The 22,880-nt window shown below is 67.1% G+C and overlaps 8 non-coding genes and 1 pseudogene across 8 annotated transcripts; all 9 read left to right on the top strand.

Moving 5' to 3' along the window:
- On the top strand, positions 1-119 carry LOC143640609 (5S ribosomal RNA). The gene has a single exon (XR_013155031.1). It is a non-coding gene; the product is annotated as a 5S ribosomal RNA (ribosomal RNA).
- A 2,616-nt stretch (positions 120-2,735) lies between these two features.
- LOC143640608 (5S ribosomal RNA) lies at positions 2,736-2,854 on the top strand. Its single transcript, XR_013155030.1, has one exon. It is a non-coding gene; the product is annotated as a 5S ribosomal RNA (ribosomal RNA).
- A 2,644-nt stretch (positions 2,855-5,498) lies between these two features.
- On the top strand, positions 5,499-5,617 carry LOC143640607 (5S ribosomal RNA). Its single transcript, XR_013155029.1, has one exon. It is a non-coding gene; the product is annotated as a 5S ribosomal RNA (ribosomal RNA).
- Positions 5,618-8,239: 2,622 nt separating this feature from the next.
- Positions 8,240-8,348, top strand: LOC143640623 (5S ribosomal RNA; annotated as a pseudogene).
- Positions 8,349-10,985: 2,637 nt separating this feature from the next.
- On the top strand, positions 10,986-11,104 carry LOC143640606 (5S ribosomal RNA). The gene has a single exon (XR_013155028.1). It is a non-coding gene; the product is annotated as a 5S ribosomal RNA (ribosomal RNA).
- A 2,646-nt stretch (positions 11,105-13,750) lies between these two features.
- On the top strand, positions 13,751-13,869 carry LOC143640605 (5S ribosomal RNA). The gene has a single exon (XR_013155027.1). It is a non-coding gene; the product is annotated as a 5S ribosomal RNA (ribosomal RNA).
- Positions 13,870-16,497: 2,628 nt separating this feature from the next.
- Positions 16,498-16,616, top strand: LOC143640603 (5S ribosomal RNA). The gene has a single exon (XR_013155025.1). It is a non-coding gene; the product is annotated as a 5S ribosomal RNA (ribosomal RNA).
- Positions 16,617-19,227: 2,611 nt separating this feature from the next.
- On the top strand, positions 19,228-19,346 carry LOC143640618 (5S ribosomal RNA). Its single transcript, XR_013155040.1, has one exon. It is a non-coding gene; the product is annotated as a 5S ribosomal RNA (ribosomal RNA).
- A 2,608-nt stretch (positions 19,347-21,954) lies between these two features.
- LOC143640616 (5S ribosomal RNA) lies at positions 21,955-22,073 on the top strand. The gene has a single exon (XR_013155038.1). It is a non-coding gene; the product is annotated as a 5S ribosomal RNA (ribosomal RNA).
- Positions 22,074-22,880: the final 807 nt, after the last annotated feature.

Raw genomic sequence — 22,880 nt, 5'->3', positions numbered from 1 at the left:
GTCTACGGCCATACCACCCTGAACGCGCCCGATCTCGTCTGATCTCGGAAGCTAAGCAGGGTCGGGCCTGGTTAGTACTTGGATGGGAGACCGCCTGGGAATACCGGGTGCTGTAGGCTTTTGCGCCCCCTTCCCACACGCACTTTTCTTGCGTGGTCCGGAAACAGTGTCCGTGACCGCCTCAGGCCGTGACCCCCGGGCCCGCGGGGGTAGGGCGCAGGGGCAGCCCTGGGCTCCCGGTGTCCCTTCAGGCCTGCGGCTGGCCTCCCGCCTCCCGCCTCCCGCCTCGCCTCCGGCGCCCAGCGCCCAGCGCCTGCAGTGAGCCACACTGGCCTGGCTCTCTCCAGGGACGCTAGGACACTCCAGGCGACCCGGCGGAGCCGAGCCTGGTCCAGGCCTCGACCAGTCCTGTGCACCCTGACCGACCCCCACCCCCCCCCACCACTCACACTCCCGGATGGGGGGTGGGGAGGCGCACACCTGCTTTTCCCCAGAACACAGGGCCCACCCGCAGGGGCCGCTCCCCACCCGTTCTTGCCACACCAGCAGAGCGTGGCCACCCAGGTCCTGGGAGTGAGAGAGTCCATCCAGCGTCTCTCCCTAGGTCCGTCCCTTGGCAACTCTGCCTCCCTTCCCAACGCCTTCCTCCTGAGGGTCCCAGCCCTGAGTCTGTCTCTTCACCCATCTCTCTCTCTCTCTCTCTCTCTCTCTCTCACACACACACACACACACACACACACACTCTGGAAGCAGATGTCTTTCTGTCTATCTCTCTGCTCATCCATCTCTCCTTCACCTTTGTGACTCTACTGGCCTGTGAGGAGGCCTCCTGTCTCCATCTCCCACTCAGTGTGTCTCTTTCCTTGGCCCTTCTGTCTGTCACCCTGTCTCTCTCGCGCTCTCTATCTCTCTCTCTCTCTCTCTCTCTCTCTCTCACAAACACACACACACAGACACACACTCACTCCTCTCTTCCCCCCTCCCACCCCAGCCACCTCACTCTGGGCTGCAAGTCACCCAGTCCATGGCAGCCTCGAGACTGGGCGGTCACAGGTTCTCTCATCTCCCATCTAACTTCCCGTGGATGTAAGAGTGGATTCCCACATCCCCCTTGAAGTGAGTGCACGTCTTCAGGGTGTGTGCAGGGCAGAGGCTGAGAGAAGGCCCAGGAGGCCACAGGGTCTTAGGAGGCTGCGCTGGGAGCCAAGCAAGAGAGCAGATGTCAAAGGAGGGCAGGTGCTCCGAGAAGAGGAGGAAGCAGCCTTCGGAGCAGGCAAGTGGTTCGGGGCCAGGAGGTTGCCGGGGAGGACCACGTGCCGAGGGGAGCTGAAGGCCAAGGCCGGGCGGTGGGGACAGGGAGGCAGAGGCCCCTTTGTTCGCGGCGAACCCTCCACCTGGAGACGCCTGGCCGCGAGGCAGGGCCTGAAGGCCCGGTGGGCGCGCGACCCCCCGCAACCGCTGCTCCCCCCCGCCCCCCGCAAGGCTTGCGGGTGAGGGGGCTTCCGGTCTGGTGAGGCCGTCGACTGGGCTCTGACGGGGTTTGACTCGGAACGCTACTTTCACAGGCGGTCCTTTCCGGGAGCACAGCCCATGGACAAATGGACGGAGGGGTCTGTGCCCTTCCTCAGGGCGGTGCTGTACAGGTCCTGGTCCTTGAGGTGTACAAACAAGGCGCAGAGCCCTCCGACCTTGGCACTCAGTCCGAAGGGAGTCACTCGGGGGTGGGGTAGAGTGTGGTGGGGTGGGGGTGAGGTAGGGTAGGGTGGGGGTGGCGGTGGGGGTGCGGGGCGGCCAAGCGCTGCTGTGCAGAGTGGACAAAGCAGAGTGGATGGGGAACTCAGGGCGAGGCCCGCGCCCCAGCGGCGCACTTCTGAGCCTGGCCCTGTGACTGACTGACTGACTGACTGACTGACTGACTGACTGGGAACCAGCGGGCCACAGCCGGCTCGCCACCCGCTGCCCGGTTGTCTGTGGGTCCCTGCGTGTGTTCCTCCTCGGGCCCTCCCTGAGGGTGGCTCCCCGCACAGGTGTTGTGTGTGGCCGGCCGCTCGCCATTGCCCAGTCCCACTGCATTTCCAGCTGGGGCGCTGGGCCTCTGTCAGGGTCTCTGGGGTGTCCGGTGGGGGGCGCGGGGGGCCGGGGTGTCTGCTCCCGTCTTCGCCCCTGGCTCTCTGGGCGCCCGGCTCGGCTCTGCTCGGCTAGGCTAGGCTAGGGTAGCGCGGGCGGCGGCAGCTGGGGATTCTCTGGGGATTCTCGGCCAGGCGAAGGGCTGGGTGGGGTGGCGGTGCGGGTGCCGGGTGCCCGGGGGTCGGGGGTCTTGGGGCTCGGCGAGGAGGGGCAGAGGCCAGGCCAGGCCGGGGCGGGGCTCCCGGTAGGTGGAGCCAGGTGCCCAGGGGCAGAGGTGGAGGCGGGACTCAGCCCCTGTCAGCCCCGCCTAGCCCACTCCACCCCGACCCGATCCGGCCCGGCCGAGGACCCGAGAGGGAGAGCCGGCCAGTCTCCCAGGACCCCCGCGCCGCCGCGGGGACCGAGTCAGGTCGGAGCGAGAAAGCCAGCCTGGAGTTGAGTTGAGGAGCGCTGGGCAGTGCTGGGGCGGGGCGAGGGAGGCCCCCTGGGAACACCCGCTGTGTTGGCCCCCTCCACCGCTGCCCTGCCCTCCCCTGCCCTCCCCTGCCCCTGGGCTGAAGGGTGGAAGCCGGCGCAGGCTCTTGAGGCGTTCCGGGGCAGCCTCCGCCGTCTACGGCCATACCACCCTGAACGCGCCCGATCTCGTCTGATCTCGGAAGCTAAGCAGGGTCGGGCCTGGTTAGTACTTGGATGGGAGACCGCCTGGGAATACCGGGTGCTGTAGGCTTTTGCGCCCCCTTCCCACACGCACTTTTCTTGCGTGGCCCGGAAACAGTGTCCGTGACCGCCTCAGGCCGTGACCCCCGGGCCCGCGGGGGTAGGGCGCAGGGGCAGCCCTGGGCTCCCGGTGTCCCTTCAGGCCTGCGGCTGGCCTCCCGCCTCCCGCCTCCCGCCTCGCCTCCGGCGCCCAGCGCCCAGCGCCTGCAGTGAGCCACACTGGCCTGGCTCTCTCCAGGGACGCTAGGACACTCCAGGCGACCCGGCGGAGCCGAGCCTGGTCCAGGCCTCGACCAGTCCTGTGCACCCTGACCGACCCCCACCCCCCCCCACCACTCACACTCCCGGATGGGGGGTGGGGAGGCGCACACCTGCTTTTCCCCAGAACACAGGGCCCACCCGCAGGGGCCGCTCCCCACCCGTTCTTGCCACACCAGCAGAGCGTGGCCACCCAGGTCCTGGGAGTGAGAGAGTCCATCCAGCGTCTCTCCCTAGGTCCGTCCCTTGGCAACTCTGCCTCCCTTCCCAACGCCTTCCTCCTGAGGGTCCCAGCCCTGAGTCTGTCTCTTCACCCATCTCTCTCTCTCTCTCTCTCTCTCTCTCTATCTCTGTCTCTCTCTCTCTCTCTCTCTCTCTCTCTCTCACACACACACACACACACACACACACTCTGGAAGCAGATGTCTTTCTGTCTATCTCTCTGCTCATCCATCTCTCCTTCACCTTTGTGACTCTACTGGCCTGTGAGGAGGCCTCCTGTCTCCATCTCCCACTCAGTGTGTCTCTTTCCTTGGCCCTTCTGTCTGTCACCCTGTCTCTCTCGCGCTCTCTATCTCTCTCTCTCTCTCTCTCTCTCTCTCTCACAAACACACACACACAGACACACACTCACTCCTCTCTTCCCCCCTCCCACCCCAGCCACCTCACTCTGGGCTGCAAGTCACCCAGTCCATGGCAGCCTCGAGACTGGGCGGTCACAGGTTCTCTCATCTCCCATCTAACTTCCCGTGGATGTAAGAGTGGATTCCCACATCCCCCTTGAAGTGAGTGCACGTCTTCAGGGTGTGTGCAGGGCAGAGGCTGAGAGAAGGCCCAGGAGGCCACAGGGTCTTAGGAGGCTGCGCTGGGAGCCAAGCAAGAGAGCAGATGTCAAAGGAGGGCAGGTGCTCCGAGAAGAGGAGGAAGCAGCCTTCGGAGCAGGCAAGTGGTTCGGGGCCAGGGGGTTGCCGGGGAGGACCACGTGCCGAGGGGAGCTGAAGGCCAAGGCCGGGCGGTGGGGACAGGGAGGCAGAGGCCCCTTTGTTCGCGGCGAACCCTCCACCTGGAGACGCCTGGCCGCGAGGCAGGGCCTGAAGGCCCGGTGGGCGCGCGACCCCCCGCAACCGCTGCTCCCCCCCGCCCCCCGCAAGGCTTGCGGGTGAGGGGGCTTCCGGTCTGGTGAGGCCGTCGACTGGGCTCTGACGGGGTTTGACTCGGAACGCTACTTTCACAGGCGGTCCTTTCCGGGAGCACAGCCCATGGACAAATGGACGGAGGGGTCTGTGCCCTTCCTCAGGGCGGTGCTGTACAGGTCCTGGTCCTTGAGGTGTACAAACAAGGCGCAGAGCCCTCCGACCTTGGCACTCAGTCCGAAGGGAGTCACTCGGGGGTGGGGTAGAGTGTGGTGGGGTGGGGGTGAGGTAGGGTAGGGTGGGGGTGGCGGTGGGGGTGCGGGGCGGCCAAGCGCTGCTGTGCAGAGTGGACAAAGCAGAGTGGATGGGGAACTCAGGGCGAGGCCCGCGCCCCAGCGGCGCACTTCTGAGCCTGGCCCTGTGACTGACTGACTGACTGACTGACTGACTGGGAACCAGCGGGCCACAGCCGGCTCGCCACCCGCTGCCCTGTTGTCTGTGGGTCCCTGCGTGTGTTCCTCCTCGGGCCCTCCCTGAGGGTGGCTCCCCGCACAGGTGTTGTGTGTGGCCGGCCGCTCGCCATTGCCCAGTCCCACTGCATTTCCAGCTGGGGCGCTGGGCCTCTGTCAGGGTCTCTGGGGTGTCCGGTGGGGGGCGCGGGGGGCCGGGGTGTCTGCTCCCGTCTTCGCCCCTGGCTCTCTGGGCGCCCGGCTCGGCTCTGCTCGGCTAGGCTAGGCTAGGGTAGCGCGGGCGGCGGCAGCTGGGGATTCTCTGGGGATTCTCGGCCAGGCGAAGGGCTGGGTGGGGTGGCGGTGCGGGTGCCGGGTGCCCGGGGGTCGGGGGTCTTGGGGCTCGGCGAGGAGGGGCAGAGGCCAGGCCAGGCCGGGGCGGGGCTCCCGGTAGGTGGAGCCAGGTGCCCAGGGGCAGAGGTGGAGGCGGGACTCAGCCCCTGTCAGCCCCGCCTAGCCCACTCCACCCCGACCCGATCCGGCCCGGCCGAGGACCCGAGAGGGAGAGCCGGCCAGTCTCCCAGGACCCCCGCGCCGCCGCGGGGACCGAGTCAGGTCGGAGCGAGAAAGCCAGCCTGGAGTTGAGTTGAGGAGCGCTGGGCAGTGCTGGGGCGGGGCGAGGGAGGCCCCCTGGGAACACCCGCTGTGTTGGCCCCCTCCACCGCTGCCCTGCCCTCCCCTGCCCTCCCCTGCCCCTGGGCTGAAGGGTGGAAGCCGGCGCAGGCTCTTGAGGCGTTCCGGGGCAGCCTCCGCCGTCTACGGCCATACCACCCTGAACGCGCCCGATCTCGTCTGATCTCGGAAGCTAAGCAGGGTCGGGCCTGGTTAGTACTTGGATGGGAGACCGCCTGGGAATACCGGGTGCTGTAGGCTTTTGCGCCCCCTTCCCACACGCACTTTTCTTGCGTGGCCCGGAAACAGTGTCCGTGACCGCCTCAGGCCGTGACCCCCGGGCCCGCGGGGGTAGGGCGCAGGGGCAGCCCTGGGCTCCCGGTGTCCCTTCAGGCCTGCGGCTGGCCTCCCGCCTCCCGCCTCGCCTCCGGCGCCCAGCGCCCAGCGCCTGCAGTGAGCCACACTGGCCTGGCTCTCTCCAGGGACGCTAGGACACTCCAGGCGACCCGGCGGAGCCGAGCCTGGTCCAGGCCTCGACCAGTCCTGTGCACCCTGACCGACCCCCACCCCCCCCACCACTCACACTCCCGGATGGGGGGTGGGGAGGCGCACACCTGCTTTTCCCCAGAACACAGGGCCCACCCGCAGGGGCCGCTCCCCACCCGTTCTTGCCACACCAGCAGAGCGTGGCCACCCAGGTCCTGGGAGTGAGAGAGTCCATCCAGCGTCTCTCCCTAGGTCCGTCCCTTGGCAACTCTGCCTCCCTTCCCAACGCCTTCCTCCTGAGGGTCCCAGCCCTGAGTCTGTCTCTTCACCCATCTCTCTCTCTTTCTCTCTCTCTCTCTCTATCTCTGTCTCTCTCTCTCTCTCTCTCTCTCTCTCACACACACACACACACACACACTCTGGAAGCAGATGTCTTTCTGTCTATCTCTCTGCTCATCCATCTCTCCTTCACCTTTGTGACTCTACTGGCCTGTGAGGAGGCCTCCTGTCTCCATCTCCCACTCAGTGTGTCTCTTTCCTTGGCCCTTCTGTGTGTCACCCTGTCTCTCTCTCTCTCTCTCTCTCTCTCTCTTTCTCTCTCTCTCACAAACACACACACACAGACACACACTCACTCCTCTCTTCCCCCCTCCCACCCCAGCCACCTCACTCTGGGCTGCAAGTCACCCAGTCCATGGCAGCCTCGAGACTGGGCGGTCACAGGTTCTCTCATCTCCCATCTAACTTCCCGTGGATGTAAGAGTGGATTCCCACATCCCCCTTGAAGTGAGTGCACGTCTTCAGGGTGTGTGCAGGGCAGAGGCTGAGAGAAGGCCCAGGAGGCCACAGGGTCTTAGGAGGCTGCGCTGGGAGCCAAGCAAGAGAGCAGATGTCAAAGGAGGGCAGGTGCTCCGAGAAGAGGAGGAAGCAGCCTTCGGAGCAGGCAAGTGGTTCGGGGCCAGGAGGTTGCCGGGGAGGACCACGTGCCGAGGGGAGCTGAAGGCCAAGGCCGGGCGGTGGGGACAGGGAGGCAGAGGCCCCTTTGTTCGCGGCGAACCCTCCACCTGGAGACGCCTGGCCGCGAGGCAGGGCCTGAAGGCCCGGTGGGCGCGCGACCCCCCGCAACCGCTGCTCCCCCCCGCCCCCCGCAAGGCTTGCGGGTGAGGGGGCTTCCGGTCTGGTGAGGCCGTCGACTGGGCTCTGACGGGGTTTGACTCGGAACGCTACTTTCACAGGCGGTCCTTTCCGGGAGCACAGCCCATGGACAAATGGACGGAGGGGTCTGTGCCCTTCCTCAGGGCGGTGCTGTACAGGTCCTGGTCCTTGAGGTGTACAAACAAGGCGCAGAGCCCTCCGACCTTGGCACTCAGTCCGAAGGGAGTCACTCGGGGGTGGGGTAGAGTGTGGTGGGGTGGGGGTGAGGTAGGGTAGGGTGGGGGTGGCGGTGGGGGTGCGGGGCGGCCAAGCGCTGCTGTGCAGAGTGGACAAAGCAGAGTGGATGGGGAACTCAGGGCGAGGCCCGCGCCCCAGCGGCGCACTTCTGAGCCTGGCCCTGTGACTGACTGACTGACTGACTGACTGACTGGGAACCAGCGGGCCACAGCCGGCTCGCCACCCGCTGCCCGGTTGTCTGTGGGTCCCTGCGTGTGTTCCTCCTCGGGCCCTCCCTGAGGTTGGCTCCCCGCACAGGTGTTGTGTGTGGCCGGCCGCTCGCCATTGCCCAGTCCCACTGCATTTCCAGCTGGGGCGCTGGGCCTCTGTCAGGGTCTCTGGGGTGTCCGGTGGGGGGCGCGGGGGGCCGGGGTGTCTGCTCCCGTCTTCGCCCCTGGCTCTCTGGGCGCCCGGCTCGGCTCTGCTCGGCTAGGCTAGGCTAGGGTAGCGCGGGCGGCGGCAGCTGGGGATTCTCTGGGGATTCTCGGCCAGGCGAAGGGCTGGGTGGGGTGGCGGTGCGGGTGCCGGGTGCCCGGGGGTCGGGGGTCTTGGGGCTCGGCGAGGAGGGGCAGAGGCCAGGCCAGGCCGGGGCGGGGCTCCCGGTAGGTGGAGCCAGGTGCCCAGGGGCAGAGGTGGAGGCGGGACTCAGCCCCTGTCAGCCCCGCCTAGCCCACTCCACCCCGACCCGATCCGGCCCGGCCGAGGACCCGAGAGGGAGAGCCGGCCAGTCTCCCAGGACCCCCGCGCCGCCGCGGGGACCGAGTCAGGTCGGAGCGAGAAAGCCAGCCTGGAGTTGAGTTGAGGAGCGCTGGGCAGTGCTGGGGCGGGGCGAGGGAGGCCCCCTGGGAACACCCGCTGTGTTGGCCCCCTCCACCGCTGCCCTGCCCTCCCCTGCCATCCCCTGCCCCTGGGCTGAAGGGTGGAAGCCGGCGCAGGCTCTTGAGGCGTTCCGGGGCAGCCTCCGCCGTCTACGGCCATACCACCCTGAACGCGCCCGATCTCGGAAGCTAAGCAGGGTCGGGCCTGGTTAGTACTTGGATGGGAGACCGCCTGGGAATACCGCGTGCTGTAGGCTTTTGCGCCCCCTTCCCACACGCACTTTTCTTGCGTGGCCCGGAAACAGTGTCCGTGACCGCCTCAGGCCGTGACCCCCGGGCCCGCGGGGGTAGGGCGCAGGGGCAGCCCTGGGCTCCCGGTGTCCCTTCAGGCCTGCGGATGGCCTCCCGCCTCCCGCCTCCCGCCTCGCCTCCGGCGCCCAGCGCCCAGCGCCTGCAGTGAGCCACACTGGCCTGGCTCTCTCCAGGGACGCTAGGACACTCCAGGCGACCCGGCGGAGCCGAGCCTGGTCCAGGCCTCGACCAGTCCTGTGCACCCTGACCGACCCCCACCCCCCCCACCACTCACACTCCCGGATGGGGGGTGGGGAGGCGCACACCTGCTTTTCCCCAGAACACAGGGCCCACCCGCAGGGGCCGCTCCCCACCCGTTCTTGCCACACCAGCAGAGCGTGGCCACCCAGGTCCTGGGAGTGAGAGAGTCCATCCAGCGTCTCTCCCTAGGTCCGTCCCTTGGCAACTCTGCCTCCCTTCCCAACGCCTTCCTCCTGAGGGTCCCAGCCCTGAGTCTGTCTCTTCACCCATCTCTCTCTCTTTCTCTCTCTCTCTCTCTATCTCTGTCTCTCTCTCTCTCTCTCTCTCTCACACACACACACACACACACACTCTGGAAGCAGATGTCTTTCTGTCTATCTCTCTGCTCATCCATCTCTCCTTCACCTTTGTGACTCTACTGGCCTGTGAGGAGGCCTCCTGTCTCCATCTCCCACTCAGTGTGTCTCTTTCCTTGGCCCTTCTGTCTGTCACCCTGTCTCTCTCGCTCTCTCTCTCTCTCTCTCTTTCTCTCTCTCTCACAAACACACACACACAGACACACACTCACTCCTCTCTTCCCCCCTCCCACCCCAGCCACCTCACTCTGGGCTGCAAGTCACCCAGTCCATGGCAGCCTCGAGACTGGGCGGTCACAGGTTCTCTCATCTCCCATCTAACTTCCCGTGGATGTAAGAGTGGATTCCCACATCCCCCTTGAAGTGAGTGCACGTCTTCAGGGTGTGTGCAGGGCAGAGGCTGAGAGAAGGCCCAGGAGGCCACAGGGTCTTAGGAGGCTGCGCTGGGAGCCAAGCAAGAGAGCAGATGTCAAAGGAGGGCAGGTGCTCCGAGAAGAGGAGGAAGCAGCCTTCGGAGCAGGCAAGTGGTTCGGGGCCAGGAGGTTGCCGGGGAGGACCACGTGCCGAGGGGAGCTGAAGGCCAAGGCCGGGCGGTGGGGACAGGGAGGCAGAGGCCCCTTTGTTCGCGGCGAACCCTCCACCTGGAGACGCCTGGCCGCGAGGCAGGGCCTGAAGGCCCGGTGGGCGCGCGACCCCCCGCAACCGCTGCTCCCCCCCGCCCCCCGCAAGGCTTGCGGGTGAGGGGGCTTCCGGTCTGGTGAGGCCGTCGACTGGGCTCTGACGGGGTTTGACTCGGAACGCTACTTTCACAGGCGGTCCTTTCCGGGAGCACAGCCCATGGACAAATGGACGGAGGGGTCTGTGCCCTTCCTCAGGGCGGTGCTGTACAGGTCCTGGTCCTTGAGGTGTACAAACAAGGCGCAGAGCCCTCCGACCTTGGCACTCAGTCCGAAGGGAGTCACTCGGGGGTGGGGTAGAGTGTGGTGGGGTGGGGGTGAGGTAGGGTAGGGTGGGGGTGGCGGTGGGGGTGCGGGGCGGCCAAGCGCTGCTGTGCAGAGTGGACAAAGCAGAGTGGATGGGGAACTCAGGGCGAGGCCCGCGCCCCAGCGGCGCACTTCTGAGCCTGGCCCTGTGACTGACTGACTGACTGACTGACTGACTGACTGACTGACTGGGAACCAGCGGGCCACAGCCGGCTCGCCACCCGCTGCCCGGTTGTCTGTGGGTCCCTGCGTGTGTTCCTCCTCGGGCCCTCCCTGAGGGTGGCTCCCCGCACAGGTGTTGTGTGTGGCCGGCCGCTCGCCATTGCCCAGTCCCACTGCATTTCCAGCTGGGGCGCTGGGCCTCTGTCAGGGTCTCTGGGGTGTCCGGTGGGGGGCGCGGGGGGCCGGGGTGTCTGCTCCCGTCTTCGCCCCTGGCTCTCTGGGCGCCCGGCTCGGCTCTGCTCGGCTAGGCTAGGCTAGGGTAGCGCGGGCGGCGGCAGCTGGGGATTCTCTGGGGATTCTCGGCCAGGCGAAGGGCTGGGTGGGGTGGCGGTGCGGGTGCCGGGTGCCCGGGGGTCGGGGGTCTTGGGGCTCGGCGAGGAGGGGCAGAGGCCAGGCCAGGCCGGGGCGGGGCTCCCGGTAGGTGGAGCCAGGTGCCCAGGGGCAGAGGTGGAGGCGGGACTCAGCCCCTGTCAGCCCCGCCTAGCCCACTCCACCCCGACCCGATCCGGCCCGGCCGAGGACCCGAGAGGGAGAGCCGGCCAGTCTCCCAGGACCCCCGCGCCGCCGCGGGGACCGAGTCAGGTCGGAGCGAGAAAGCCAGCCTGGAGTTGAGTTGAGGAGCGCTGGGCAGTGCTGGGGCGGGGCGAGGGAGGCCCCCTGGGAACACCCGCTGTGTTGGCCCCCTCCACCGCTGCCCTGCCCTCCCCTGCCCTCCCCTGCCCCTGGGCTGAAGGGTGGAAGCCGGTGCAGGCTCTTGAGGCGTTCCGGGGCAGCCTCCCCCGTCTACGGCCATACCACCCTGAACGCGCCCGATCTCGTCTGATCTCGGAAGCTAAGCAGGGTCGGGCCTGGTTAGTACTTGGATGGGAGACCGCCTGGGAATACCGGGTGCTGTAGGCTTTTGCGCCCCCTTCCCACACGCACTTTTCTTGCGTGGTCCGGAAACAGTGTCCGTGACCGCCTCAGGCCGTGACCCCCGGGCCCGCGGGGGTAGGGCGCAGGGGCAGCCCTGGGCTCCCGGTGTCCCTTCAGGCCTGCGGCTGGCCTCCCGCCTCCCGCCTCCCGCCTCACCTCCGGCGCCCAGCGCCCAGCGCCTGCAGTGAGCCACACTGGCCTGGCTCTCTCCAGGGACGCTAGGACACTCCAGGCGACCCGGCGGAGCCGAGCCTGGTCCAGGCCTCGACCAGTCCTGTGCACCCTGACCGACCCCCACCCCCCCCCACCACTCACACTCCCGGATGGGGGGTGGGGAGGCGCACACCTGCTTTTCCCCAGAACACAGGGCCCACCCGCAGGGGCCGCTCCCCACCCGTTCTTGCCACACCAGCAGAGCGTGGCCACCCAGGTCCTGGGAGTGAGAGAGTCCATCCAGCGTCTCTCCCTAGGTCCGTCCCTTGGCAACTCTGCCTCCCTTCCCAACGCCTTCCTCCTGAGGGTCCCAGCCCTGAGTCTGTCTCTTCACCCATCTCTCTCTCTTTCTCTCTCTCTCTCTCTATCTCTGTCTCTCTCTCTCTCTCTCTCTCTCTCTCTCTCACACACACACACACACACACACTCTGGAAGCAGATGTCTTTCTGTCTATCTCTCTGCTCATCCATCTCTCCTTCACCTTTGTGACTCTACTGGCCTGTGAGGAGGCCTCCTGTCTCCATCTCCCACTCAGTGTGTCTCTTTCCTTGGCCCTTCTGTCTGTCACCCTGTCTCTCTCTCTCTCTCTCTCTCTCTCTCTTTCTCTCTCTCTCACAAACACACACACACAGACACACACTCACTCCTCTCTTCCCCCCTCCCACCCCAGCCACCTCACTCTGGGCTGCAAGTCACCCAGTCCATGGCAGCCTCGAGACTGGGCGGTCACAGGTTCTCTCATCTCCCATCTAACTTCCCGTGGATGTAAGAGTGGATTCCCACATCCCCCTTGAAGTGAGTGCACGTCTTCAGGGTGTGTGCAGGGCAGAGGCTGAGAGAAGGCCCAGGAGGCCACAGGGTCTTAGGAGGCTGCGCTGGGAGCCAAGCAAGAGAGCAGATGTCAAAGGAGGGCAGGTGCTCCGAGAAGAGGAGGAAGCAGCCTTCGGAGCAGGCAAGTGGTTCGGGGCCAGGAGGTTGCCGGGGAGGACCACGTGCCGAGGGGAGCTGAAGGCCAAGGCCGGGCGGTGGGGACAGGGAGGCAGAGGCCCCTTTGTTCGCGGCGAACCCTCCACCTGGAGACGCCTGGCCGCGAGGCAGGGCCTGAAGGCCCGGTGGGCGCGCGACCCCCCGCAACCGCTGCTCCCCCCCGCCCCCCGCAAGGCTTGCGGGTGAGGGGGCTTCCGGTCTGGTGAGGCCGTCGACTGGGCTCTGACGGGGTTTGACTCGGAACGCTACTTTCACAGGCGGTCCTTTCCGGGAGCACAGCCCATGGACAAATGGACGGAGGGGTCTGTGCCCTTCCTCAGGGCGGTGCTGTACAGGTCCTGGTCCTTGAGGTGTACAAACAAGGCGCAGAGCCCTCCGACCTTGGCACTCAGTCCGAAGGGAGTCACTCGGGGGTGGGGTAGAGTGTGGTGGGGTGGGGGTGAGGTAGGGTAGGGTGGGGGTGGCGGTGGGGGTGCGGGGCGGCCAAGCGCTGCTGTGCAGAGTGGACAAAGCAGAGTGGATGGGGAACTCAGGGCGAGGCCCGCGCCCCAGCGGCGCACTTCTGAGCCTGGCCCTGTGACTGACTGACTGACTGACTGACTGACTGACTGACTGACTGGGAACCAGCGGGCCACAGCCGGCTCGCCACCCGCTGCCCGGTTGTCTGTGGGTCCCTGCGTGTGTTCCTCCTCGGGCCCTCCCTGAGGGTGGCTCCCCGCACAGGTGTTGTGTGTGGCCGGCCGCTCGCCATTGCCCAGTCCCACTGCATTTCCAGCTGGGGCGCTGGGCCTCTGTCAGGGTCTCTGGGGTGTCCGGTGGGGGGCGCGGGGGGCCGGGGTGTCTGCTCCCGTCTTCGCCCCTGGCTCTCTGGGCGCCCGGCTCGGCTCTGCTCGGCTAGGCTAGGCTAGGGTAGCGCGGGCGGCGGCAGCTGGGGATTCTCTGGGGATTCTCGGCCAGGCGAAGGGCTGGGTGGGGTGGCGGTGCGGGTGCCGGGTGCCCGGGGGTCGGGGGTCTTGGGGCTCGGCGAGGAGGGGCAGAGGCCAGGCCAGGCCGGGGCGGGGCTCCCGGTAGGTGGAGCCAGGTGCCCAGGGGCAGAGGTGGAGGCGGGACTCAGCCCCTGTCAGCCCCGCCTAGCCCACTCCACCCCGACCCGATCCGGCCCGGCCGAGGACCCGAGAGGGAGAGCCGGCCAGTCTCCCAGGACCCCCGCGCCGCCGCGGGGACCGAGTCAGGTCGGAGCGAGAAAGCCAGCCTGGAGTTGAGTTGAGGAGCGCTGGGCAGTGCTGGGGCGGGGCGAGGGAGGCCCCCTGGGAACACCCGCTGTGTTGGCCCCCTCCACCGCTGCCCTGCCCTCCCCTGCCCTCCCCTGCCCCTGGGCTGAAGGGTGGAAGCCGGTGCAGGCTCTTGAGGCGTTCCGGGGCAGCCTCCCCCGTCTACGGCCATACCACCCTGAACGCGCCCGATCTCGTCTGATCTCGGAAGCTAAGCAGGGTCGGGCCTGGTTAGTACTTGGATGGGAGACCGCCTGGGAATACCGGGTGCTGTAGGCTTTTGCGCCCCCTTCCCACACGCACTTTTCTTGCGTGGCCCGGAAACAGTGTCCGTGACCGCCTCAGGCCGTGACCCCCGGGCCCGCGGGGGTAGGGCGCAGGGGCAGCCCTGGGCTCCCGGTGTCCCTTCAGGCCTGCGGCTGGCCTCCCGCCTCGCCTCCGGCGCCCAGCGCCCAGCGCCTGCAGTGAGCCACACTGGCCTGGCTCTCTCCAGGGACGCTAGGACACTCCAGGCGACCCGGCGGAGCCGAGCCTGGTCCAGGCCTCGACCAGTCCTGTGCACCCTGACCGACCCCCACCCCCCCCCACCACTCACACTCCCGGATGGGGGGTGGGGAGGCGCACACCTGCTTTTCCCCAGAACACAGGGCCCACCCGCAGGGGCCGCTCCCCACCCGTTCTTGCCACACCAGCAGAGCGTGGCCACCCAGGTCCTGGGAGTGAGAGAGTCCATCCAGCGTCTCTCCCTAGGTCCGTCCCTTGGCAACTCTGCCTCCCTTCCCAACGCCTTCCTCCTGAGGGTCCCAGCCCTGAGTCTGTCTCTTCACCCATCTCTCTCTCTTTCTCTCTCTCTCTCTCTATCTCTGTCTCTCTCTCTCTCTCTCTCTCTCTCTCTCTCACACACACACACACACACACACACACTCTGGAAGCAGATGTCTTTCTGTCTATCTCTCTGCTCATCCATCTCTCCTTCACCTTTGTGACTCTACTGGCCTGTGAGGAGGCCTCCTGTCTCCATCTCCCACTCAGTGTGTCTCTTTCCTTGGCCCTTCTGTCTGTCACCCTGTCTCTCTCGCTCTCTCTCTCTCTCTCTCTCTCTCTCTCACAAACACACACACACAGACACACACTCACTCCTCTCTTCCCCCCTCCCACCCCAGCCACCTCACTCTGGGCTGCAAGTCACCCAGTCCATGGCAGCCTCGAGACTGGGCGGTTACAGGTTCTCTCATCTCCCATCTAACTTCCCGTGGATGTAAGAGTGGATTCCCACATCCCCCTTGAAGTGAGTGCACGTCTTCAGGGTGTGTGCAGGGCAGAGGCTGAGAGAAGGCCCAGGAGGCCACAGGGTCTTAGGAGGCTGCGCTGGGAGCCAAGCAAGAGAGCAGATGTCAAAGGAGGGCAGGTGCTCCGAGAAGAGGAGGAAGCAGCCTTCGGAGCAGGCAAGTGGTTCGGGGCCAGGAGGTTGCCGGGGAGGACCACGTGCCGAGGGGAGCTGAAGGCCAAGGCCGGGCGGTGGGGACAGGGAGGCAGAGGCCCCTTTGTTCGCGGCGAACCCTCCACCTGGAGACGCCTGGCCGCGAGGCAGGGCCTGAAGGCCCGGTGGGCGCGCGACCCCCCGCAACCGCTGCTCCCCCCCGCCCCCCGCAAGGCTTGCGGGTGAGGGGGCTTCCGGTCTGGTGAGGCCGTCGACTGGGCTCTGACGGGGTTTGACTCGGAACGCTACTTTCACAGGCGGTCCTTTCCGGGAGCACAGCCCATGGACAAATGGACGGAGGGGTCTGTGCCCTTCCTCAGGGCGGTGCTGTACAGGTCCTGGTCCTTGAGGTGTACAAACAAGGCGCAGAGCCCTCCGACCTTGGCACTCAGTCCGAAGGGAGTCACTCGGGGGTGGGGTAGAGTGTGGTGGGGTGGGGGTGAGGTAGGGTAGGGTGGGGGTGGCGGTGGGGGTGCGGGGCGGCCAAGCGCTGCTGTGCAGAGTGGACAAAGCAGAGTGGATGGGGAACTCAGGGCGAGGCCCGCGCCCCAGCGGCGCACTTCTGAGCCTGGCCCTGTGACTGACTGACTGACTGACTGACTGACTGACTGACTGGGAACCAGCGGGCCACAGCCGGCTCGCCACCCGCTGCCCGGTTGTCTGTGGGTCCCTGCGTGTGTTCCTCCTCGGGCCCTCCCTGAGGGTGGCTCCCCGCACAGGTGTTGTGTGTGGCCGGCCACTCGCCATTGCCCAGTCCCACTGCATTTCCAGCTGGGGCGCTGGGCCTCTGTCAGGGTCTCTGGGGTGTCCGGTGGGGGGCGCGGGGGGCCGGGGTGTCTGCTCCCGTCTTCGCCCCTGGCTCTCTGGGCGCCCGGCTCGGCTCTGCTCGGCTAGGCTAGGCTAGGGTAGCGCGGGCGGCGGCAGCTGGGGATTCTCTGGGGATTCTCGGCCAGGCGAAGGGCTGGGTGGGGTGGCGGTGCGGTTGCCGGGTGCCCGGGGGTCGGGGGTCTTGGGGCTCGGCGAGGAGGGGCAGAGGCCAGGCCAGGCCGGGGCGGGGCTCCCGGTAGGTGGAGCCAGGTGCCCAGGGGCAGAGGTGGAGGCGGGACTCAGCCCCTGTCAGCCCCGCCTAGCCCACTCCACCCCGACCCGATCCGGCCCGGCCGAGGACCCGAGAGGGAGAGCCGGCCAGTCTCCCAGGACCCCCGCGCCGCCGCATGGACCGAGTCAGGTCGGAGCGAGAAAGCCAGCCTGGAGTTGAGTTGAGGAGCGCTGGGCAGTGCTGGGGCGGGGCGAGGGAGGCCCCCTGGGAACACCCGCTGTGTTGGCCCCCTCCACCGCTGCCCTGCCCTCCCCTGCCCTCCCCTGCCCCTGGGCTGAAGGGTGGAAGCCGTCGCAGGCTCTTGAGGCGTTCCGGGGCAGCCTCCGCAGTCTACGGCCATACCACCCTGAACGCGCCCGATCTCGTCTGATCTCGGAAGCTAAGCAGGGTCGGGCCTGGTTAGTACTTGGATGGGAGACCGCCTGGGAATACCGGGTGCTGTAGGCTTTTGCGCCCCCTTCCCACACGCACTTTTCTTGCGTGGCCCGGAAACAGTGTCCGTGACCGCCTCAGGCCGTGACCCCCGGGCCCGCGGGGGTAGGGCGCAGGGGCAGCCCTGGGCTCCCGGTGTCCCTTCAGGCCTGCAGCTGGCCTCCCGCCTCCCGCCTCCCGCCTCGCCTCCGGCGCCCAGCGCCCAGCGCCTGCAGTGAGCCACACTGGCCTGGCTCTCTCCAGGGACGCTAGGACACTCCAGGCGACCCGGCGGAGCCGAGCCTGGTCCAGGCCTCGACCAGTCCTGTGCACCCTGACCGACCCCCACCCCCCCCCACCACTCACACTCCCGGATGGGGGGTGGGGAGGCGCACACCTGCTTTTCCCCAGAACACAGGGCCCACCCGCAGGGGCCGCTCCCCACCCGTTCTTGCCACACCAGCAGAGCGTGGCCACCCAGGTCCTGGGAGTGAGAGAGTCCATCCAGCGTCTCTCCCTAGGTCCGTCCCTTGGCAACTCTGCCTCCCTTCCCAACGCCTTCCTCCTGAGGGTCCCAGCCCTGAGTCTGTCTCTTCACCCATCTCTCTCTCTCTCTCTCTCTCTCTCTCTCACACACACACACACACACACACACACACTCTGGAAGCAGATGTCTTTCTGTCTATCTCTCTGCTCATCCATCTCTCCTTCACCTTTGTGACTCTACTGGCCTGTGAGGAGGCCTCCTGTCTCCATCTCCCACTCAGTGTGTCTCTTTCCTTGGCCCTTCTGTCTGTCACCCTGTCTCTCTCGCGCTCTCTATCTCTCTCTCTCTCTCTCTCTCTCTCTCTCACAAACACACACACACAGACACACACTCACTCCTCTCTTCCCCCCTCCCACCCCAGCCACCTCACTCTGGGCTGCAAGTCACCCAGTCCATGGCAGCCTCGAGACTGGGCGGTCACAGGTTCTCTCATCTCCCATCTAACTTCCCGTGGATGTAAGAGTGGATTCCCACATCCCCCTTGAAGTGAGTGCACGTCTTCAGGGTGTGTGCAGGGCAGAGGCTGAGAGAAGGCCCAGGAGGCCACAGGGTCTTAGGAGGCTGCGCTGGGAGCCAAGCAAGAGAGCAGATGTCAAAGGAGGGCAGGTGCTCCGAGAAGAGGAGGAAGCAGCCTTCGGAGCAGGCAAGTGGTTCGGGGCCAGGAGGTTGCCGGGGAGGACCACGTGCCGAGGGGAGCTGAAGGCCAAGGCCGGGCGGTGGGGACAGGGAGGCAGAGGCCCCTTTGTTCGCGGCGAACCCTCCACCTGGAGACGCCTGGCCGCGAGGCAGGGCCTGAAGGCCCGGTGGGCGCGCGACCCCCCGCAACCGCTGCTCCCCCCCGCCCCCCGCAAGGCTTGCGGGTGAGGGGGCTTCCGGTCTGGTGAGGCCGTCGACTGGGCTCTGACGGGGTTTGACTCGGAACGCTACTTTCACAGGCGGTCCTTTCCGGGAGCACAGCCCATGGACAAATGGACGGAGGGGTCTGTGCCCTTCCTCAGGGCGGTGCTGTACAGGTCCTGGTCCTTGAGGTGTACAAACAAGGCGCAGAGCCCTCCGACCTTGGCACTCAGTCCGAAGGGAGTCACTCGGGGGTGGGGTAGAGTGTGGTGGGGTGGGGGTGAGGTAGGGTAGGGTGGGGGTGGCGGTGGGGGTGCGGGGCGGCCAAGCGCTGCTGTGCAGAGTGGACAAAGCAGAGTGGATGGGGAACTCAGGGCGAGGCCCGCGCCCCAGCGGCGCACATCTGAGCCTGGCCCTGTGACTGACTGACTGACTGACTGACTGACTGACTGGGAACCAGCGGGCCACAGCCGGCTCGCCACCCGCTGCCCGGTTGTCTGTGGGTCCCTGCGTGTGTTCCTCCTCGGGCCCTCCCTGAGGGTGGCTCCCCGCACAGGTGTTGTGTGTGGCCGGCCGCTCGCCATTGCCCAGTCCCACTGCATTTCCAGCTGGGGCGCTGGGCCTCTGTCAGGGTCTCTGGGGTGTCCGGTGGGGGGCGCGGGGGGCCGGGGTGTCTGCTCCCGTCTTCGCCCCTGGCTCTCTGGGCGCCCGGCTCGGCTCTGCTCGGCTAGGCTAGGCTAGGGTAGCGCGGGCGGCGGCAGCTGGGGATTCTCTGGGGATTCTCGGCCAGGCGAAGGGCTGGGTGGGGTGGCGGTGCGGGTGCCGGGTGCCCGGGGGTCGGGGGTCTTGGGGCTCGGCGAGGAGGGGCAGAGGCCAGGCCAGGCCGGGGCGGGGCTCCCGGTAGGTGGAGCCAGGTGCCCAGGGGCAGAGGTGGAGGCGGGACTCAGCCCCTGTCAGCCCCGCCTAGCCCACTCCACCCCGACCCGATCCGCCCGGCCGAGGACCCGAGAGGGAGAGCCGGCCAGTCTCCCAGGACCCCCGCGCCGCCGCGGGGACCGAGTCAGGTCGGAGCGAGAAAGCCAGCCTGGAGTTGAGTTGAGGAGCGCTGGGCAGTGCTGGGGCGGGGCGAGGGAGGCCCCCTGGGAACACCCGCTGTGTTGGCCCCCTCCACCGCTGCCCTGCCCTCCCCTGCCCTCCCCTGCCCCTGGGCTGAAGGGTGGAAGCCGGTGCAGGCTCTTGAGGCGTTCCGGGGCAGCCTCCCCCGTCTACGGCCATACCACCCTGAACGCGCCCGATCTCGTCTGATCTTGGAAGCTAAGCAGGGTCGGGCCTGGTTAGTACTTGGATGGGAGACCGCCTGGGAATACCGGGTGCTGTAGGCTTTTGCGCCCCCTTCCCACACGCACTTTTCTTGCGTGGTCCGGAAACAGTGTCCGTGACCGCCTCAGGCCGTGACCCCCGGGCCCGCGGGGGTAGGGCGCAGGGGCAGCCCTGGGCTCCCGGTGTCCCTTCAGGCCTGCGGCTGGCCTCCCGCCTCCCGCCTCCCGCCTCGCCTCCGGCGCCCAGCGCCCAGCGCCTGCAGTGAGCCACACTGGCCTGGCTCTCTCCAGGGACGCTAGGACACTCCAGGCGACCCGGCGGAGCCGAGCCTGGTCCAGGCCTCGACCAGTCCTGTGCACCCTGACCGACCCCCACCCCCCCCCACCACTCACACTCCCGGATGGGGGGTGGGGAGGCGCACACCTGCTTTTCCCCAGAACACAGGGCCCACCCGCAGGGGCCGCTCCCCACCCGTTCTTGCCACACCAGCAGAGCGTGGCCACCCAGGTCCTGGGAGTGAGAGAGTCCATCCAGCGTCTCTCCCTAGGTCCGTCCCTTGGCAACTCTGCCTCCCTTCCCAACGCCTTCCTCCTGAGGGTCCCAGCCCTGAGTCTGTCTCTTCACCCATCTCTCTCTCTCTCTCTCTCTCTCTCTCTCACACACACACACACACACACACACACACTCTGGAAGCAGATGTCTTTCTGTCTATCTCTCTGCTCATCCATCTCTCCTTCACCTTTGTGACTCTACTGGCCTGTGAGGAGGCCTCCTGTCTCCATCTCCCACTCAGTGTGTCTCTTTCCTTGGCCCTTCTGTCTGTCACCCTGTCTCTCTCGCGCTCTCTATCTCTCTCTCTCTCTCTCTCTCTCTCTCTCACAAACACACACACACAGACACACACTCACTCCTCTCTTCCCCCCTCCCACCCCAGCCACCTCACTCTGGGCTGCAAGTCACCCAGTCCATGGCAGCCTCGAGACTGGGCGGTCACAGGTTCTCTCATCTCCCATCTAACTTCCCGTGGATGTAAGAGTGGATTCCCACATCCCCCTTGAAGTGAGTGCACGTCTTCAGGGTGTGTGCAGGGCAGAGGCTGAGAGAAGGCCCAGGAGGCCACAGGGTCTTAGGAGGCTGCGCTGGGAGCCAAGCAAGAGAGCAGATGTCAAAGGAGGGCAGGTGCTCCGAGAAGAGGAGGAAGCAGCCTTCGGAGCAGGCAAGTGGTTCGGGGCCAGGAGGTTGCCGGGGAGGACCACGTGCCGAGGGGAGCTGAAGGCCAAGGCCGGGCGGTGGGGACAGGGAGGCAGAGGCCCCTTTGTTCGCGGCGAACCCTCCACCTGGAGACGCCTGGCCGCGAGGCAGGGCCTGAAGGCCCGGTGGGCGCGCGACCCCCCGCAACCGCTGCTCCCCCCCGCCCCCCGCAAGGCTTGCGGGTGAGGGGGCTTCCGGTCTGGTGAGGCCGTCGACTGGGCTCTGACGGGGTTTGACTCGGAACGCTACTTTCACAGGCGGTCCTTTCCGGGAGCACAGCCCATGGACAAATGGACGGAGGGGTCTGTGCCCTTCCTCAGGGCGGTGCTGTACAGGTCCTGGTCCTTGAGGTGTACAAACAAGGCGCAGAGCCCTCCGACCTTGGCACTCAGTCCGAAGGGAGTCACTCGGGGGTGGGGTAGAGTGTGGTGGGGTGGGGGTGAGGTAGGGTAGGGTGGGGGTGGCGGTGGGGGTGCGGGGCGGCCAAGCGCTGCTGTGCAGAGTGGACAAAGCAGAGTGGATGGGGAACTCAGGGCGAGGCCCGCGCCCCAGCGGCGCACTTCTGAGCCTGGCCCTGTGACTGACTGACTGACTGACTGACTGACTGGGAACCAGCGGGCCACAGCCGGCTCGCCACCCGCTGCCCTGTTGTCTGTGGGTCCCTGCGTGTGTTCCTCCTCGGGCCCTCCCTGAGGGTGGCTCCCCGCACAGGTGTTGTGTGTGGCCGGCCGCTCGCCATTGCCCAGTCCCACTGCATTTCCAGCTGGGGCGCTGGGCCTCTGTCAGGGTCTCTGGGGTGTCCGGTGGGGGGCGCGGGGGGCCGGGGTGTCTGCTCCCGTCTTCGCCCCTGGCTCTCTGGGCGCCCGGCTCGGCTCTGCTCGGCTAGGCTAGGCTAGGGTAGCGCGGGCGGCGGCAGCTGGGGATTCTCTGGGGATTCTCGGCCAGGCGAAGGGCTGGGTGGGGTGGCGGTGCGGGTGCCGGGTGCCCGGGGGTCGGGGGTCTTGGGGCTCGGCGAGGAGGGGCAGAGGCCAGGCCAGGCCGGGGCGGGGCTCCCGGTAGGTGGAGCCAGGTGCCCAGGGGCAGAGGTGGAGGCGGGACTCAGCCCCTGTCAGCCCCGCCTAGCCCACTCCACCCCGACCCGATCCGGCCCGGCCGAGGACCCGAGAGGGAGAGCCGGCCAGTCTCCCAGGACCCCCGCGCCGCCGCGGGGACCGAGTCAGGTCGGAGCGAGAAAGCCAGCCTGGAGTTGAGTTGAGGAGCGCTGGGCAGTGCTGGGGCGGGGCGAGGGAGGCCCCCTGGGAACACCCGCTGTGTTGGCCCCCTCCACCGCTGCCCTGCCCTCCCCTGCCCTCCCCTGCCCCTGGGCTGAAGGGTGGAAGCCGGTGCAGGCTCTTGAGGCGTTCCGGGGCAGCCTCCCCCGTCTATGGCCATACCACCCTGAACGCGCCCGATCTCGTCTGATCTCGGAAGCTAAGCAGGGTCGGGCCTGGTTAGTACTTGGATGGGAGACCGCCTGGGAATACCGGGTGCTGTAGGCTTTTGCGCCCCCTTCCCACACGCACTTTTCTTGCGTGGTCCGGAAACAGTGTCCGTGACCGCCTCAGGCCGTGACCCCCGGGCCCGCGGGGGTAGGGCGCAGGGGCAGCCCTGGGCTCCCGGTGTCCCTTCAGGCCTGCGGCTGGCCTCCCGCCTCCCGCCTCCCGCCTCGCCTCCGGCGCCCAGCGCCCAGCGCCTGCAGTGAGCCACACTGGCCTGGCTCTCTCCAGGGACGCTAGGACACTCCAGGCGACCCGGCGGAGCCGAGCCTGGTCCAGGCCTCGACCAGTCCTGTGCACCCTGACCGACCCCCACCCCCCCCCACCACTCACACTCCCGGATGGGGGGTGGGGAGGCGCACACCTGCTTTTCCCCAGAACACAGGGCCCACCCGCAGGGGCCGCTCCCCACCCGTTCTTGCCACACCAGCAGAGCGTGGCCACCCAGGTCCTGGGAGTGAGAGAGTCCATCCAGCGTCTCTCCCTAGGTCCGTCCCTTGGCAACTCTGCCTCCCTTCCCAACGCCTTCCTCCTGAGGGTCCCAGCCCTGAGTCTGTCTCTTCACCCATCTCTCTCTCTCTCTCTCTCTCTCTCTCTCACACACACACACACACACACACACACTCTGGAAGCAGATGTCTTTCTGTCTATCTCTCTGCTCATCCATCTCTCCTTCACCTTTGTGACTCTACTGGCCTGTGAGGAGGCCTCCTGTCTCCATCTCCCACTCAGTGTGTCTCTTTCCTTGGCCCTTCTGTCTGTCACCCTGTCTCTCTCGCGCTCTCTATCTCTCTCTCTCTCTCTCTCTCT

The sequence above is a fragment of the Callospermophilus lateralis genome, unplaced genomic scaffold (genome assembly GCF_048772815.1).
Source record: "Callospermophilus lateralis isolate mCalLat2 unplaced genomic scaffold, mCalLat2.hap1 Scaffold_3695, whole genome shotgun sequence".
NCBI lineage: Eukaryota > Metazoa > Chordata > Mammalia > Rodentia > Sciuridae > Callospermophilus > Callospermophilus lateralis.
The sequence above is the reverse complement of the archived record's forward strand: the minus strand, read 5'-3'. Positions and strand labels throughout refer to the sequence as shown.